Below are 18184 nucleotides of genomic sequence, written 5' to 3'. Positions count from 1 at the left end.
TATAGAGACTGATCTGGCTGAAAACAACTTTTTTTTTCCCTTTAGTGGCCTGTTTTTAACTCATCTCAGCTCCCTGATTCCCTTTGCAGCAGGTGGGAACCTCAGGAGAAACACTTGTGGAGCTCATGGGGTTTCCCTTCCTTTCGGTCTAAATGCTGTGCTGGTGTTTTAGTCTTGACACACTGATGTGAGTGAGGTTTCCTTCTCCTAAGTCACACCAAGTTATCACAGAGTCACTCAGAGGCCACCTCTGCCCCTCCTTCTCTCAGCTCACACCATCCGTAGGATTGACACAGCATCCCATGCATCACAGAAAATGCCACTGTGCCTGGATTTTGGCAAGCTTGCAACCTCTGCTGCAGATCTCTGACAGCACAGTCCCTACCCATGGCTTTGTCAGCCACACAGCTCACAAATGGGAAACAGCAGCAGGAAACTCTGTCCAGGCATGTTATGGGGACCAAACCCCCTGCCGGTCACTGCTCATCCCACCCACCATTGGTTTAATGACTCCTGGACTGCTGTATTTCAGAGAAGTACTTTTATTTCTCAAGCAGGGGCTTAAGTCTGTGATTTAAAAATATTTTTTGACTTAAGTAGGAGAATATAACCCTTCTGACAGGGCTTTGCTGGCAGCAGTGAAGTTTCTGCTCAAATTTAAAGATGTTGCTACTAAAACATCAGCTCCAGCTCCCTGGCAAAACTCAGCTGAACTTTTACTGTTCACACACAAGTCACACTGCCTTGGAAACAATCTTTTAATGAAATGGAGAAATTAAAAGAGAGAAGGTAGATAAACAGTGATACACTCACACCCTTGCAGAGCCCAGTGTCTCTGGCAGGGCACACTGGGCTAACTGGCTCTTTGCTCCTGTGAGGTGCCAGCAAAATCCTCATCCCATGGGAGCCATCACTTCCCTGCAGGGCAGCACACACCTCCCGGAGCCCGGGCCTTTCTCGGATGCTGCAAGACCAGAGCTCCAGGCTTACCACATTTGCACCTCAGTAGTACCTGGCTGCAGCATTTAGCTGTAAATCGTGTTTGCAGGGGACTGCCCTGGCCTCCGACACTTTGAGTGTCCTGCATCACCTCTTGCTGCTCAGTGGGCTGTGTCACCCTTTGCCTCCCAGATCCCCTGCAACATGTTCTGGTTTCCCCCTGAGCTGTGTGGTCTGAGGAGCTGCTGGCCAGCAGTGCATTCAATATCCTAATCTGAAACAGTGGGACCCCACCAAGGCCACGTTCCCGACACTTGTCAGGCATGGGATGCAATGCTCTGGGTGTTTGCTTGCTGCAGGATGCAGAGATGCTCGTCCACATGGCCGTGGGCAGTCTGGACCCACTGACAGCTGTGTGATGCACGGGGCTGCCCTGGGTTAACATTCGCACAGATGAGTGGGTGTGACGGGATCTGGTCGGGTCTCCCACGTGCCACCACCACACAAACAATGAGTAGTGGTGGAGGTCGAGGCTTAAGGTTGCACATCACACAGCAAGGCTGCAGTTTCACACACCACTGAGCACATTTGTTAGCTTGCAGGTACTGGAAGGCAATGGTTCATAACACCCTTTTTCCAACCCTCACTTTCCCAGTCCTGGTGCTGGCATCTCACCCTCACCTTTGCTTCAGCTACAGCACCCAGCAGATCTTTCCCACCCCCTCAAATGGCAGAAGACCACCCATTTCTGTGGGTTACAGAGGTCTGCAGAAAGAGTCTGAGAGCTGCTGCAAGATTAATTAATTGCAGGATGGGAAGTGAAGTGTGCAGCCTCTGCCTGTGGCCGTGAGTTGTGTTCGGCTCGGTGTAGCCAAGGCTGCACTTGGATCGTGCCTGGATAGTTATGGTGTTGGACTTGAGATCAGTGGTGCAATCCTGGGCAGATTCAAATGCTACTTTCAAATGCAGCCAGAAATCATAGGACACTTGGGGAATATTGCTGTGCTTGCCCTGTGCTTACACCAGTTCACGGGGACCTGCTCTCAGCCACCATCAGAGGCAGGATCATGTCCACCAGGATTTTCTGGTTTGACTCAGTACTGCTGATCTTATGTTTTGATGAATTTCTGCTCCCAGCTAATTTTGCAAAGCACACCATGGCTCTCCACCCAGGCCAGGGGAACATAGTGGTGATGCATGCTACAAATCAATTAAGAGACACCCTGCCAGATCTGTTCATTTGTCAAATGATTCAGAAAATGGCCCCAGGGTGGTACAAGTGGGTTTTATTAGTATAGCATGAAAAATTCAGCAGTGGAAATGAATGAAAGATTAGTCCACAAACCCTCAAGACTGTGGCTGGTCAGGGCTTGTTCTCTCACTCCACCAGCGTGTGACCATCAGTCACCCACAACCCTCAAGCGTGGATGGCACCAGCCTGCTCCAGGGCTTGCAGTGGAGAAGTAGCCTCCTCCTAGCATTTCCCAGGAGACAAGACCTCTCTGCTGGTGCAGGGCATGGCACAATCCTTGTGCAGAAGCTCTGCACAGCCACAGCCCCAAGGGCAGTAGCAGCATTGAGTGGGTGGGAACGGTCTCCTCATGGCTGGGGTGAGGAGACAGGTCCAGGGACCCATGGTGACACTGTGGGGCACCCCACCAAGTATCCCATTGGCATCCCCAAGCCACCTGGGGAAGCTCACACAAGCAGAACCCACACTGACCTCCTGTATATTGCTATCACTGGAAAGCAACTTGGGGCAAAAGCTCTGAGATGCAGATTATCATGTCCTGAGTCACCCTGGGGACTGCGAGCAGAGGTTGCCATCTCCCAGTGACTGTCTGCTCATCACTCCATCCTCCATGTGGGATGGGTGATCCCACACAGGCAAACACCAGCACCCCCATCCTGAGGCCCTTCTGCTGCTGCATGTCACTGTTGGTGCTCACACCCTTTTCCTGGACCCAGGCCCTATCAAAAATGGTGCTGCCCATCTGAATCTCTGTTATTATGAGAAATCTAGCAATGCAGCCAGAGTCTGTTATGTTACATAGGAGCTGGCTTGAGCAGGAAGTCAAATTATGTCTAAACTGCCACTTGCGGGACTGACGGCATAGGCAAACCTGTGCTGCGGGACCCACTGCAGCTTGCAGAAGACACTTGGCAGGTGATGGGCGCGGCAGGCTGGCACCCTCATTTATGGAATAATTGTGATCCTGGAACTGGTGTGCAGCCTTCACCCAGGGTTTTTCATACAAGTATGACAGGAGCAGCCCTGGAGGGAACCATGCAGAAGGCATGAAGGACAGAGTGCGTGCACCCTGTAGTGCACCAGAAGCCTGCACCACTCCACCCACTGCATCGCATGCTTGGCCTCCTTCAGCAAAAATGCCATCGAACGCAGGCTCAGGGCAGACCCGGACCAGGTGTGTGTCTCCAGAACAGCCAGCACAACTCCAACACCAGCAGCTGTGGAAGTGTGGCTCAGGGCAACATTGGCAGGATCATAAATGCTTCCCTCCCTCCCTTCTGGGCTGAGAAAACACGGAGGGTGATGCAGCAACTGTTTCTTCAGCACAGCCTGTGTTGCGGGAAGGCTACACATCCCAGGAAGCATCTATATGTGGGCAGCTTCAGGAACTTAGTTGGAACTAGCTTGTGATGGCCCTCAGCAAGTCTCTGTTGGACAAGGTTTTCTAAAAGTTTCATTCCCAGCATGGTAATGTTCTTTACTATTCCTGTCTGGGATTTTTCAACCCAGGTGGCAAACGCTAATTGTCTTTTTCCTGTGCTTGACTGTTGTAATATGCTTTACACTAACAATGGATTTAATATTCATTAGTGGTCCAGTTTCTTGGGCATTTATTATAAATCACAGTAGAAATTTGTAGAAATTATGCTTAAGATATCTCTACTATAAGTGTACAGTTGTGGCATGGCCCTGTGTAAACTGTACAAGGGTACATAAGTCATTGTTTATGTTCACCATCCATGTTGTTAAAATTAAAATTATGGCATATGTCCAAATTTCTTGCACTAGTATCCTTCTCCTTATACCAGAAGACTATAATGATTCCATTATGGAGTTTATTAATTTACCATTGGCAAATGTCTAGTGACATGGAGATATTTGGTACAGGAGCTTTCCAGGACTGGGTGTGCCTTGGATGGAAGGTGCAGAGGGCACTGAAACAGGGCCAGTGCCAGATTATGGCAAAGGACCCCTCTGCCCAGTGGCTGGGAGGGCAGCAGAGCTGTGGACCTGTCACCATCCTGTGTCTCAGACACTGCAGCCTTGGGTCTAGGTAGGATAAACTGAGACTGGCTAAGTTACACGCTCCTTTTCTGCCCAAGCACATATTATATCACTTAGGCTGATGCATGTCCAACAGGTCTCAGGATTTAGTGCAGTTCATATTTGATCAGGCAGATCCCCAAGGAACCATTCGAATAACAAAGGATATGAGTAGAGAATATGAAGGGACCACCTGGGCCATTAAACCCAGTCCCCTGTTGTCCCTGGCAACTATATAATAGACATTTAATCCAGAAAGGCCCAACTGCCTCCATTCCTCCTCCCCTGTGCGGCCGAAGCCTGTAACATGATATTAAAGCCGCCACAGAAAACACATTTCTTGTTGCAAAAAGGCAGAGCTCCCAGAAAACGGAAATTCTCTGGTGTCTTTGGCTATATAATAACGGTAGGAATAACACAGTTCCTAGCAATAGCATTTCACAAAGAGTCAGACTTGGCATTTCCCCAAATACTTTCTCAGCCATTTTAGAGATTTATAAGTAATAATTGCATAGCTGAATAAATAATTAGACTCTGAGGTTTTGTCTTAGCTTTTTCCTTATAAATAAATCCCTTATTCACAAGCTATATTAAAACACCTCTCTGTAGTGTAATGTGCATTTCATATCAATGACTTACTTATTTCCTGCCTGGGTGCATTGATTTTATTTCTGTTATTTGTACTCTTTTATTTATGCAATTATCAGGCCTGTCTTTCATCAGAAATACATCTATGTGTATAGGTGTATATCACTATCCAAAGGGTACATTTGAGAAGATCCACATATGCAAACACACATGCACAAACTGTTAGAGGGAAGTGGGTCAGCACAGGGCAGAAACACATCACAAAAAGATGGAAACATCCTATATTGCACCTGGTTGCCCTGAGTGAATGCTGAGATGCAGCAGAGCTATGGCAGAGCTATGGCAGACCACGTTGCCCCACTGAAGGAGTCCTTCTAGGAAGGGGAAGATTAAGAAGGCAGAGAGAGATACTGCAGCGCTGAGCTCTCAAAGGACCTGCTGTTAGCAGGTAGCTATTAAGCATGTAAGAAAGTGAGGGTTAAAGAAAACAGAAACAGCAGCATTAGAAATATATTTGCCTCTTGGAAATGTACACTGCTGCTATTTCATTACTGGCGTGCCCAAAAGTTGTGCAACTACTTAAGGTCAAGGGCAGGAAAATATATGCCAGGTTACATTTATAAAAGGACAGGCACCCTCAGCACTGAGAATAGATGAGCACATTGACTGGAGGCAGATTTATGGGAGGCTAAGGAGGCTGTTGCTCTCCCCCCCGTTACTGCTGCCCAGTGTGACACACGCTGAGCATCATGTCGGTGGGGCTCTGCTGCCCCTTGCCACTAACGCAGCCATACCTGGTCCCCTTCTAGTTTCCCCCGCTGCCAGTACCTCACGCAGCTTTGCCTGCTCTCCCTGCTTCACTCTTCTCCCCAGTTAGAAGAAATCTCAGCTCCAATTTAGGGAATGCAGTTTGCAGCCCACAGGAATTAACATCTCCTTGGGGGATGTGCTGAGGAGGAGCAAGCACAGCAAAAGCTTCTGGGAGCAGAGTGACTCTTAAGTAAACAGAAATGTAAACTCAGAAGACCCAAAAACCTGTGTTTTCTCTGCACTTAACTCTCTTCCCATTTTGTGCCAGCTGAGCTAAAACTGGTAGAGCTTCAGCAGGAGGGGCGGGGTAGACCTGTGACCACTACTCATGTATGAATCCCACTGCAAAGACTGGTATAGCTGACACGGGCCTGAAGTCCACCTGACCTTGGCAGTGATAACTAAGCTCACTTTTGTGTCAATCCACTTGATTTTGTGGCTTCATTGGCACACAAAAGCAAGTAAAGACACTGACTTTGGGACCATCATCTCGTGCCTCAGCTCTGACCCTGGGCAAGGGTGACAGATTATGTGCAATAAATATTTCTTAGTGACACTAATTGCTTTTTGTCCACCTGAAAACTTTAGGCACAACACCAGCAAGTACCAATAATAAAGCTGGTAGATAAACATTGCTTTTTCTATGTTTTTCTATGTTTATTCCAAGGACAGGCAATTTTTGCATCATCTAATTATAAAACCCAAACTCTAATGGATTGAGCCAAACAAAAACAATCTGTAAGAACTCAGTACTATTTCCTCATAACCATATTTTTCTTTTCCCTGTTGAGTCTGAGTCTTGCAGCAGGAACCATAGGAACACTGCTACAAACCCACAGGATGTGATTCTGCTGGAATTCCACCCAAAGAGGAGGGTCTGTGCAGTGTGCTGAGCCTCGTGCCTCCCCCTTCCCAGCACCCAACCACATACCATGCTTTACCTCCAGGCCTTGGGACACCTCCTGGGCATGGACCCGCACGGGCACATTTGCAGGTGTCTAGGGCAGCTGCTTCCTGCACATTTCATTCACATCCGTGTAGGGTTTGGTCTGAGCAGAGCCTCAAGGATTCTGCAAAATGCTCATTTATCAGTTTGGTTTTGCTGGCTGGAAGGAGGTTCGTTTGCCCCTGGCTTTTGTTGAGGGATGGTGAGAAGCAGCCACTCCTCCATCCACAGCAAGGCTGTCAAGCGGTGATGGTAGGTGGTTGGCTGCTGCACACGGACCAGGAGTTTCAGGAAAAACATCAGTTATACTATTTACCAGAAAAGTCTTCTGTAACCACCAAGTCCTCTCATGACCCTAGGAGAGGTGGGTTTTTATATTTCCTTGGACTGTTGGGGTTTATTTTCCCTGGGGCCATAGCACAGCTGCTCCGCCGCTGCACATCCCTTGATGGAGCTGCCCTGGCAGCTTCCTTGAAGAGCATCCAGTCACCACAGCCACCTACCTGCACTTGTCTATCCTCTTAAAAGGGTAGTAGTATGGTGAAGTCAATCTATTCTTTATGCCATTAGCTGACTTTGCACGTCATTTCACTCTGTATGTAGAAGTGAATGAGAGGGATCAACTCAGCTATGTTCATCATTAATTTTCACATAATAAGAATGACTTTCTGTCTAGGGTCCATGCTGGCCCATGGAAACCTGTGCAGGTAGACGTAGTTAGGGCAGCACGCTGAAAACACCCAGGCTCTTCCCTGGTGATGTGACCCGTGGGATTGAGAGGCTGGAGCATGCTTTGCATGGAGCTACTGTGTCTGGAGTTAGGGAACTGCATTGCATAACTCACACAGAAGACATTCCCACTGAGGCTAAGCTATGTCCTCTCCAGGATGTGATGGAAAGGGCAGAGAGGGACAACTAAAATTATCAAGGTAATGAAACAACTTGTAAGGAGAGACTAAAAATATTTTGGAGGGGAGGAGGCTGGGGGGTATGATTGACATTTGCAAAATTGTGAAGGCAGAGGATAAGGTGAATGCAGAAGGGTTGTTCACTATATCCCATACACTGAAACTAGGGGGAGAATGATCAAACTAATAGTAGATTAGTTTAAGACAAATGAAAGTTCTTCCTTATCTAATGGGTAGTGAGCCCTTCTCAGAGTCCTACCTGGGCTTCGTCTTGGAAAGAAGTAGCTGGACCATATGGAAAACTGAATGAAGGAATGAGCCAGAAATTGAGCAGTGGATCAGTCAAGGATGATCAGGGTTCAATATCTTCTCTTTTATTTATCACTGTCGTCATAACCATTGTGTATGTATCTCTAGGCTATATTCATTGGCAATTTTGAGATAAGCCTTGTAGGCACTCATCTATTTGGCTTATTACAGGAACACATCCTCAGCCTGTAATTCTTGCACAAAAAGTAATATTTTACTGAAGTATTAAGACCTGTGATTTACAAGAATGAGTAAGGCGGTGTTTAACCTAGCTAGCTAATTCTCCTTTAAATCTCTACAGAAGGAAGCCACAGGCAGGCTTCCAGTGTGTGAGTCTTTCTGCAGTATTTCCTACAATTTGAACAAGAGTTCAGCTGGAGTTCCGAATTACTGGGGGAAATTGTCTCTTCTCCGTCTGGTTTCCACTAGTTCTGCAATGATCACACAAAAATTGAAATGAACTTCCCAAAATTTCAGAATGTTCTTCAGCCTTTGCAAGCTGGTGGGAAACACCAGTGCAATAACCCGTCAGCAAGCTTGGACTGCAGAAGAAGCCTGACCTTTGACTGCAGCGTGACTGGAGTGGTGTGGGGAGCAGTAACTGTCAGATCGTGTATGAGGAGAGGTTTGGGGACTTCACTTTCCAGTCAACCTACACGAAAAGAAATCTGGAAACTGCCACTCGCCCTCCCCTCCGTCTCAATTTCTAGGTCAAACTCAAGCTTTCGCAACCCTACAGCAGACATGGGTTTTAGCTAGAAATTTTGGGGCTTCTGCCTCTGTGCGTTTCCAATGAAAGGGCCTAGAAACATCCCAAAGTATGTGCTATGCCTTTTCAGTATGCTTGGTTAGTTATTTCTGAACCTTACAAGAAAATTTGTTATGAGTGAGCTACCAGGCAGGATGCATGTAGCCACTCTCCATCAGTGGAGCCTGGCTGAGGGCAGAGAGGAGAAGGAAGGTCTGCAGGAGAAAGAAAGGTGTCCATGGAGAGAGACCAGTGGACACAATAAGGTATTGCTGAACTGCTGGGGATGTTTGATTCAAGTATTAGCACCTCATACCCAGATCATTTGGGACACAGGGGACTGCAGGTTCGATTTTAATTACGTGGAAACACTTCACTCTGGGAATGTTTGGTGCACATAAATTTCCTTAACAGACCTGTAGGTAAAGCTGAAGTGTGAACGTTTATTGTGTCTTAGGGCTGCTCAATCTACAGGATTTACTTTTAGCATTTTGTAGCCATGACTGTCAGCCAGACCATAGGGCAGAGCTTCTGAGCTGCTCTGGGCTTGAGACAAGAGAGGTAGAAATCTGGATGGTTACAGCCTTTGGAGAGACCTATGGAACAGCCACTCTATAGGCTGGTCCCAAACTTTTACAAATTTGGGTAGTGACTGCAGGTTTCTGTCTCTCTGAAAGCCCTGATGACACAGGCAGGCACAACTCACAGCAGCAGGACAGCTTTCAGCAGCTGCTCTGGGTGCCCTCCCCACTCAGCTCTGCTGTGTTTGTGGGAAGACATGCAGATGGGGTTATTCCTAGTCCACATCAGGTTGCTTGTTTGGTCTGTGGTCCCGGAAATGGTCGTTAAGAAGTGTCCAGCTGCAGAATGGCCGTGAGCAATTAGCAGCACAAACTGCTGAAGCCGGCGCTGCTGCAAAGATAAATGTTTGTGGACCCACAGCTTGAAAAGTTAACACTTCGGCCAGTACTTCAGCAGAGGACTTAAACTGATACACAGAGGGACAAATATGTAGCACAGGGTGTTTCGAAAGATGTGCTTTGAAATTGAGTCCATCTTTTCGAAACATCCTGTATGTAATTAATGCAGACAAACAATTTTGTCCTCACCTTCCGATTTTTAAAACATGATGACATCACACTTATCATTGAAATGAAATATCCTTTCTCAGTAGATCCACATCTGAAATGGCATCATCCATTCAAGGGTTCTTCTAGCTCCCCATGAAATTTCAACCAACAGATGGCAGCAGCCCTATTGCTAATGGCACTACAGCTAAAATTTTTATTCTCATCAAGGCACAGGGTTGTTGGGTTCCCAGGGATGCTTCGGACCTCACTGATGAGCCTATGGTCAGAAGGGCACCCAAAATGTCCCTTTAACAATAGCAAGCAGCTGTGAAACATGAAAAATCTCCACTGGCCACACTCTCCATCATGTTCTTGGGGACAGGGTGGCTAAATGAGACCACAAAAGCCCCAGAAAGCATGTTTGAGTCCTACCAGAGACAGCAAACACTGCAGCCCCACTGGCTGCATGGCAGATGTCATTCAGCATCACCGGCTTTTCATACATGAACTCTGCATGTTTTATGGAACATTTATTTACATGTTGCCTCCACTCGGTGTGTGAAACAGCCATTGGAACAAAGGTGGTCCTTTTGGTCCAACACTGCAGGCACTTCTCACTTCTTCTGGCTCATTGCCACTTGTCCTGTAAAGGCGTTTGGCCATTCACAGCCAGCCACAGGCTTTTTCCTCTGAGAAACTGCTTGAAACTCATTCTCCTCACATAAAAGTTTTCTTCCTCAGCCAACACTTGTATTTTACATCCGCTCTGTATTTTAAATGCACAGATAAGTTGGCCACATGCATGAGTAGTGTAACATTTGGTTTTGTGCAAACATCCAACAGACACCCCCCAACATATCTCATACACATTTTGCGATGTGTGACATGTAGCCACAGGGCTACGTGGGGCTTGCTAAAAATTTTCTTGGCCTACCACAAAACATTGGAAAAGGGACCCAGTGAATTCGGGGAGCAGGAGGGAGTTGGGTGATTCAGGACTGGACCTGCCTTGCTGAATTTTCTTCCTTCTTCCTAGTGCCACCATGATGGTCACCTGCCTTTCACAGACAACCTGAGGAAGTACAAGGCTAGATATGTGAATGGGAGGATGGACTGAAAATTGACTGTACTATTGAGTTCAGAGGATTGTTATCAGTGGTACAGAGTCCAGCTGGAGGCCAGGCAGTAGTGGAGTTGATATATCTTCATTAATAGACCTGACAATGGGACAGAGCACACCCTCGGCAAGTTTGCAGAGGATACAGAACAGGTAGGAGGGTTTCATGCACCAGCTGGTTGTGCTGTCATTCAGGGCGACCTCAACAGGCTGGAGAAATTGAATGTTAGGGATCTTACCAAGTTCAACAAAGAGGAGTGCTGAGCCTTGCCCCTGGGGAGGAATAACCCCATGCACCAGTACATGCTGGGGACCAGCCAGCTGGAAAGCAGCTTTGGAGAGAAAGACTCGGGGTTCCTGGTGGACACCAAGCTGACCATGAGCCAGCAATGTACCCTTGTGGTAAAGATAGCCAGCCACCTCCTGAACTGCATTAGGAGGTGTGTTGCCAGCAGGTCAAGGGAGGTCATCTTTCCACTCTGCTCAGCACTGATGAGATACATCTGGAACAAGACAGACATGAACATAAGTCCCTTGAAGGACCATGAACGTAAGGGATTGGAACACCTGACATATGAGAAAAGGCTGAGGGAGCTAGGACTGTTCAGCTCAGAGAAGGGAAAGCTCAGGGGGTGACCTTATTAATCTATGTAAGTATGTGATAATGGGAGACAGTGAAGAAGACGGGGAAGACTCTTCCTACTGTGGCATGAACGGAAATAAAGGAAATTCCATTTAAACATAAGAAATACATTTTTTTTTGTTCTGTGAGTTTCCAAACACTGAAATAGGTTGCTCAGAGAGGTTGTGGAGTCTCCATCCCTGGAGATTTTAAAAACCCAGCTAGACATGGTCCTGAGCAACTGGCTTTGAGTGGCCGTACTTGAGCAGGTGGTTACATTAGGTCATCTCCAGGTGCTTTCCAATCTCAACCACTTTGTAATTATTGTATTCTTTAAATAACCTTGTTTTCAATAGAAGTCAAATGAGTATTTTTCCTGAAGTGAGAGCTGAGGCCAAGAAATGACACAGAAAGATGAATCAGTGGAATCTTATGATTTTAGAAAATGTTTTTAATGATTTGACTGTTCCTTAAATTAATGGTATGATTAAGTCTTGTTGGTGACTTTATTCCTTGGAAATGGAAAGCCTGCCGAATTCCAATCCACATAAAAATCAGCCCTGCCAATACCCTAGACACCAGACTAATAACCTTCTTCCTCCACCACCATTTGGGCTAAACAAAATATATTAGGCATCTTAATTAGGTATATGCAGTCATCTTGGAAGGCACATAGAAAATTACCTAATCCACAATTAGCTCACTGGCTTGGGTTTCTGTGGGGATTTTCTCATGCTCCTGATTATGCTGCATACATTAACCTACCTCCGCAAAACACCTCTGAGGCTGACAAGAATGCACAAGCACACACACGGCTGCGCTGTCCTTATCCCTCCATTCTTACCACCGGTCTATGTTTTGTCCCCGTGGTGTCCCCGCAGTGGGAGCCCTCTGGGGCTCTGCTCGTGTGCATCCCAGGCACAGTGGGGGCCTCCTGACTCTGCTGCACATAAATACGTCAAATTGCTACTCTCCATCTCATTTATGCAATCCCAGGGGAGCATTAGTGGTGCTTGCCTCAGAAGAAGATAGATAAGGGAAAGCTTACCCTGCCAGCCCTTTCTGAAGGGTCAGATACTGCTGTGATCTCCGCACTCAGACGAGGACAACGCTCAGTACCCGTGGCAGAGCCTTTGTGCGCGGGGAAGGAGGGAGATGGGGACATGTGAGGCTGTGGTGTTCACAGAGAGAAAGCAGATGAGAGCAGGGGTCAGAGCCACGGTTCTCAAAGAGAAATGGGTACACACGTGCAGTCCTAGAAGGTATTTCATTTGGTTTTGCTCTTTTGAGCAAAAACAAAGCAAAAATAAATTAAATATTCCAGCTTCTACAGGTTCACTGAAATCAGCCCAGCTGTAATAACAACAAATCATGCACAGTGCGTAGCTCATTTTTCTTTCTGTAGGTTAACCAGAGAAGGTCACAGCAATCATGTTTAATAAAAGAAGGTTTCTCTTATTTTCTGGCACTGGCTCTGAGCAATTGGCCTGTAAGAACTGCCTTCAAAATCACTCCCTGGTTATTCTGTCTCTATTCTGCTTAACATTCCTCAAGGCACTTGCAGCCAAGTAGATTATTTCTCTTAAAAAAAAACCACAACAAAACAAACACACAAAAAAACCCCTATTATATAATTTAGCTCAGATTTCAAGCACGACACATTATAAGTCTCCGCAGATTGTATATTAACGTGGGAATTTTGAATACACAGTAATTGAAATATATTACATTCAAATAAAGTCCCAAGAGGGCAGCTTCAAATGCTGATTTAATTCTACTGCACTTGTAAAAGTCTGTGCATGATATGAAAATGAGTCACCAAGAGAGACTCTCCCTACACTGATGAACTAGTTAACTGCTTTCTCCTAATAGTATCTTGTATTTTTTTCTCTTTGACAACTACCCCATAGCGTTTGGTTTGATTATCAGCAGATTTTTAAGACTTCGTAATCCCAGCTATAAGTGGTCTGTGTGGTGAAGATGGTCAGTATTTCATGCCTTGCCCATCACTCAGCATGCAGCCACTTCTTGGTACCTGTTGAGTTGCATTACCTGTGGCTACCTCCATCCTTCCAGAGAGCAACCATGCTGACCACACACCCCACCTGGCCATAGGCTCGTGAATGTCCCTGCCAAGCCACTTCTCAGGATGGTGGCAAGCTCTGCAGACACCTTTACTTCTTGTCTGGACACCCCATGCTTGAGGTCGTCTTCAGTCTGCCAGTGCTAGCGAATGCCACCAGGCCTCCAGAGTCTTGTTAATGCTCACACGGGCACAGCTGTTACTATCACCTACCCAGGGAACGGAGAGCCGTGGTAATGGAAAAAGAGCCTGCAGCTTGTCCTAAAAGCGGTGCTCGCAGAGAAAGGGTGATCGTGCCTGTGACAAGCCACTGACACAGGCTACTCAGAAGACTGGCCACACATGAGCCTCAGTTGTGACACTAACCTTAGGGCAGCCCGGTCACCACTGGGCTGAGATGCTGGATGCAGGGATGGCATTTGGAAAAGCAACCTGGAAAACCAGGCAGGTGTTTCCCAAGCCAGTGCTGTCCTGCTCACAGCTGCCCTGCTGGGAATCACCTGCCTCAGGCTCACCAGCAGCTGAATGGCAGAAACTTGGGGCCTTACACCTTCCCGTTACCCCAGAACCACATACCAGCTCAGGTCCTGCAAACAGCCAGGGAACTCTGGACCCTCAGTGCCCTGACCTTCTTGGCATTTCTCCAGCCTCAAGCAACCCATGGACTTGAGAGGCTTCCGCTTTCCTACCTTCATCCCCAGTTGCCTGTCTAGTAATAGAAAAACAACCCCAAACTGTTAGGATGTCTTTCAAGTCAGCTGGGTGCAGATGAGCTGTGGGAGCTGGGTGCTCACTTGGAGCCTCTTAGGGCATAGTGTAAAAACAGGAAGGCAACCCCTGATGTGTCTGTGCCTTCATTTCCCCATCCTAAGGCTGTTTAGATCCCATGGACACCCCTCGTGCTTGGCAGGTTTTAGTGGGAACCACAATCCAGCAACCTCAGTTCACAGAAAACAGCTTTCCTCTTCTGCTGATCTGCATTTAGCTGCCTCTACGCCGGCAGCTAAAGTGTCCACACCAGACACCCCACACATGTGGACCTCACTTCTTCTGACCCCAAGCTGTTTCCCACCGTACCTTCACTCTGATCACTCACCTCTACTTGTACACCAAACTCCTGATCCTGCTCCTGTGATTTACATGCTTTAGCTTGCAAATGAACATCATGTGCATCAGGAATTTTAATCGAAATTAGCCAACAGAAGAGATTGAAGGATGCTTCGAACTCTTAAGGCCCTAAGGAACTCTACAGAAATGAAATATTTCAGGAATAAATTAAATGCTTGTACATTATTCTTATCCCCAACATCAGGTTCAGCAGCCATGGTTAATCACCAGGCTGTGTCCTTGTATTGGTAATCCTCAGCCAGAGATGGGGAAACTGGGAAATGTCACGGCTACAGCACAAGGAAAGTGCTGGGGATCATAGTGTCCTGTGAGAAAGAAGGTAGAGTAGGGAAAAACCAGAAGGAGAAACATTCCTGTGACTAAAGTCAGGTAGAAACAGCTCCCAGACACCATTAGGATGTTTCAGGAAGGAAGTCTGGTTTACAAGAAAAGTCCAGAGCTGCCAGCATCGATTACCCAGAGAAGGACGGTTATGGTTACTCAGACAGCTGGTGAAGAAAGCTTGCTATTTTCAAAACAAAAGTACCAAATTCACCACAGCCTCAGAACAGACCCTTGCTCTGTAGGGCCATTTCTGGTTGGCCCGAGATGGGGATTCGTGCAAACAAGTCAGAAGATGTCATTGGAATGCCTCCAGTCTCAACTGGAAGAACGGCAGCACAACAACAAAGTCATTTTATGTACCTATCCCTCTGAAACCCCAGCACCCACTGAAAGATGCTGAGCAAAGTGGTAGACTCCAAACTGCTTAAGGTTTCTGAGAAAGAGTTTAAATGTTGACACAGGCAGTAACACCAGGGTTTAGGAGGGAATAGGATATTACAGCTAATTAGTTTTTGAGGTTACGAAGCACTGTTATTCTACTCCAAACCTCAACAGGACAGATGAAATCACCGTCTCCTAGAGCTCTAAGTTCTTAGTGATAGTCTGGAACAATGTTCAGGGAGATATATTCCCAGATGTGCTAATCAAGAGATTTTTTTTCTATCAGATAGAGGGTTTGTAGGTAGGAGGGACCTTTCAGGATAGCTGGGCAAACAAAGTAACTTTGAACTGATTGATCTGAATCTTTTGGGCTGTATGAACACAAGGAGGTTTATGAATAAAAGTGTCACTGATGCCAAATGGACAAGTTTTGTTAAAATAAGGAGAGTGAGTTACTGCTTTCAAGAACTAAAGGGTTTGGCTGCGAAAAAGGCTGAGTGTATCTTTATGGTAAAGATATAAAAACTATATGTGCTAACTGTGCTAAGTTTGTGTTCTCCAACCAAAGGGGAAATGTCTTCATGATCAACTGGATGAACAATTACAATTTTAAAAAATATTTGGAACAAGGAAAGAGCCTACTGAGAGTGAAAGGAAGACATGATCAAAAAGCAGACCATTCCTTGTTGGCTAAGTAGTACTGGGAAGGGAAAAGCATTGCCAAACATCAAGCTGACTTACAAGGTGAACAACAAAAAAAGAAACACATGGCAAAAGCCTCTTAGAGCAAAGACGACTGCTTGCAGTCAGTACAGGGTAAAGTTTAGAGATCACACAGGTAAAATACCCCAAATTGACACCCCTTTATAAACCTGTGTTGAGATATAATCTGGAATACAGTGCACATTCCCTGTAGATCAGCTTCAGGGAATATCTAAAGTGGAACAAATACAGAGTGTAAATATGGAAGAGGGAGAAGAATCTTCTGAATGGGAAACAGTCTGCAGATGGGTCCTGGCTGGAAACCAGAGAACAGCTTGCAGCTCATAGAGGAGAGGAATTCTGTAATAGTTTTTCAGAAAAGGTAGTAAACCAAGTAGGTTAAATAGTTTTGAAGCTGGCTATAACAACTCATTAAGTCTTTTTCAGCCATATGACTCTATGATCCATTCCAGATTTCGTCCCCTTGTAGAGGCGAAGGATTTCTTTGTAGCTTAGTGGTGGGGGCTTTTGGATGCAGTTCTGCAAATTTTTTCCTTCTGCTTCACGGATTAGGATAAGACTGCAGGTAGTGTTGAAACAGCACTAAGTTGCAGTGACCTATAAAACTATATCATTATTTCCAGACTCAGATGGAAAATGCCAGGGACTGCTTTCCCAAACCTGAGAATCTCTTTGGTCAGACTCACACATTTGTCAGAGACCACCAAAAAGTAAAGTTTCTTACGTGTAGAGTGTATTCGGGTTGGCCAGAAGTTCAAGTGTAATGTTTACATCTCCTTCCAAACACCCAGTGTCAGCTTGCTGGCTCCCCAGCTGGATTTGTTAGGCACGGAAAGCATCACTGCAAAGGCTGATGGATGAAGATTTCAGCAGAAACAGAAAGGACAGAATCTAGAAGAGGAATAGCAGTGCCAGAGTACAGATGATGTAGAACGGGTCAATCTGAGAAGATCTAAACAACCATAGGAAAATGGCACCCCTTACCCAAGATCTCCATTGACACAGGTTAATTCTTTATGCTGCTTTGGATTAGGCAGTTAAGATTTGTGCCTCTAAACCTGGAAGAGTTTGGAAGAATTCTGCAGTCTTTGTTTATTAATGGAATTATCTTAGCATGCATGAGATAATCACTGAGTTACCAGACACCCTTGCAATGGCACAGTGAAGACATGAGGACAACACAGGACCAAATCTTACAAATCTTTTCTAAGTACTTCTGAAAATGACATTGCTATAGACAGCATATTTCTGCTGCCTGAAAACCCAGAGCACTGGCTGCAAAAGACCAAGTGTTATCATCGATGCAAATAAACTTATACAAACAAATTGTAAGAAGGTTGAGCTCCATGAAAAGAAACATTACATTATTCCTTAATCTTTCACAGCATGTCAAATAGAACTGTTGTGTTTGTAATTTTTGTATTCAAGTATTTGAGCCCACTGGGTAGAACAAAAAAAATCATGGATTCATGAAAGAGATGTAAGTGGTATCATTCACCTTGCCCAGCACAACCTGACAATGAACTATCACAAAGATGGTCTCTTGAAACTACAGAAACCATTGCTTTGGTTGGATCAGTTTCATAGAGCAACTCTTAGCCGTAGTGATTTTTGAGTTCATATTTTCCCAAGACCGGTGTATGCTAAGGACAGATTTTACTAAGTTTTCAGCTCAAGTTTGCTGAATTGTCCTCATTTCAGTATTTGCCACACTGTGAAGATGAAGTCATTTAGTTTCTCCAAATACTTATATTGTCCACTGATAATGGAAATACCTTGGACGTTTCCTGTGCATTACTTATTATCAGGATAACTGAGGAAAGAAGAAGGAAAAAACAAGCAGTTCCCTGTCTCAGCACCTAGTCTGTGTCATGGATATTTCTGGTGTAAAGGAATTGCAGAAAAAACTGTTCTGTTTGAAGGGTGCTCTATGCTCTCCTGTTCTCCTTGAGGCTGCCCAGCCTGGCCCACGCCTGCCACAGAGCTGCAAACGCAGACAGCTGATCCTGGGCCAGGGACACTGGCTCTTGCTGCCGTCCTTCCAAAGGGGATCCACACTGATTCACACCACACGGCCCAGCAGGACAGATCTGATCCTGATTACACAATTTCCAATCTGTTAGATTAGCCTGAGCGCATCGGGGTTTTTATTCTGACTTTATGCTTCATGCTATCTACTGATGTGCTGCGGAA

Source organism: Nesoenas mayeri (genome assembly GCF_963082525.1).
Source record: "Nesoenas mayeri genome assembly, chromosome: 1".
Classification (NCBI taxonomy): Eukaryota; Metazoa; Chordata; class Aves; order Columbiformes; family Columbidae; genus Nesoenas; species Nesoenas mayeri.
This window is presented reverse-complemented; position numbering follows the sequence as displayed.